The 1418-nt window shown below is 37.0% G+C and overlaps 1 protein-coding gene across 1 annotated transcript in view; it reads left to right on the top strand.

Moving 5' to 3' along the window:
• Positions 1-1418, top strand: part of LOC106879716 (A disintegrin and metalloproteinase with thrombospondin motifs 3-like) — a 75471-nt gene that overhangs the window by 34728 nt on the left and 39325 nt on the right. The gene's annotated exons all lie outside the window — the stretch shown is intronic.

The raw sequence follows: 1418 nt of genomic DNA on the forward strand, positions 1-1418 counted from the left end.
AAAAATGATAATTAAACAAACTGCTACAGTTATTAGCTGAAGGTTACATCTTGACAAACTTAACACAAACTTAAATCATATAAACAAAACTATTTATAACAACAGCAACTCATTCTTTACTAACGGTGTAAATAATAGGAGCATTTCAACGAAAGAGAAGAAAGGAATGACGCATGTTACAAAAGACAGTACCTCTTTGCCTGGTTAATATATTCAGGAAAGAGCGAAGAAAATAAAATTATGTATCTCCGTTTTCAAAAATGTAAAGGCTATGTAATGCTCTCAAAAGAGGAGTTGGACGAAGTCCAGGTTAATGTGTGTCCCATGTTCCTGGAAAACTGCAGTAACTCGTCCTTTGCAAGCATTGTAAGAGATAAGGAGCTTCTTAGTATGAACAATCTCAATGAAAAGAAGATGAAATGGGTGTGATATGGCACAAAAAATAGTACCTCCTTGTGTGGTGAATATATCAAGGAAAGAGCGAAGAAGAATATGACATTCCTCTGTTTCTGAAAGAAAAAAAAAACGAAGGGCTTTTATATGCCCTCGAAAGTGGAACTGGAAAGAACCCTAACTGTCGTCTGCTCCATTTAACTGGAAAACAACAGCAAATTATCTTTTGCAAACGTTGTAACAAGGAGATTCTCTCAGTATGAGCCATCTCAACGAAAGAAGAAATGGATGAGCTATATCACAAAAGACAATACCGCCTTACCTGGAGAATATACCCAAGGAAAAGCGAAGAAAGTGACATGCCTCTGTTTAAAATAACGAAAGAGGAATTGGACGTAGTTGACGTGTACTCCATGTAACTGGGAAGCAATAATACATCCTTTGTGAATGTTGTAACAAAAACTTCGCAGTGTGAGCTATCTCAAAGAAAGGAAGACGAAATGGATGAGGTATGTCACATAAGATAGTACCTCTCTCCTAGTACCTCCCTCCTTCTCTGGTGAGTATACCAAGGAAAGAGCCTTCTTTTTACAAAAATGAGAAATTTTTCATATGCCCCCGAAAGAGAACCTTGATAAACTCCATTCTGATGTGTATTCCATTTACATGGGGAAAGCACATGGAACTGTATAGAAAACCGTCGGCTGGATTGAACCTATAATTCGAAAGTTACATCCTTGTCACACATTGTCACACTGGTTCTACCTGAGAATTACACTAAAGGTACAGTGTCTGCGGAGCGCTTAGGCATTGATTCAGGAGGAGGTAATTCAGCTGTTCAAACAATTGAATTTTCATCGCCGAACGAAGGAAATCCACCACCTGAACTTCACCCTATATATGTATGTGCGCGTGTATGTGTGTGGTGTGTGTGTCTGTGTGTACTTGTAAATAATATATATGTACGTGTAAGTTTGTACCTATGGATATATATATATATATATATATATATATATATATATATA

This window comes from Octopus bimaculoides, chromosome 23, assembly GCF_001194135.2.
Source record: "Octopus bimaculoides isolate UCB-OBI-ISO-001 chromosome 23, ASM119413v2, whole genome shotgun sequence".
NCBI lineage: Eukaryota > Metazoa > Mollusca > Cephalopoda > Octopoda > Octopodidae > Octopus > Octopus bimaculoides.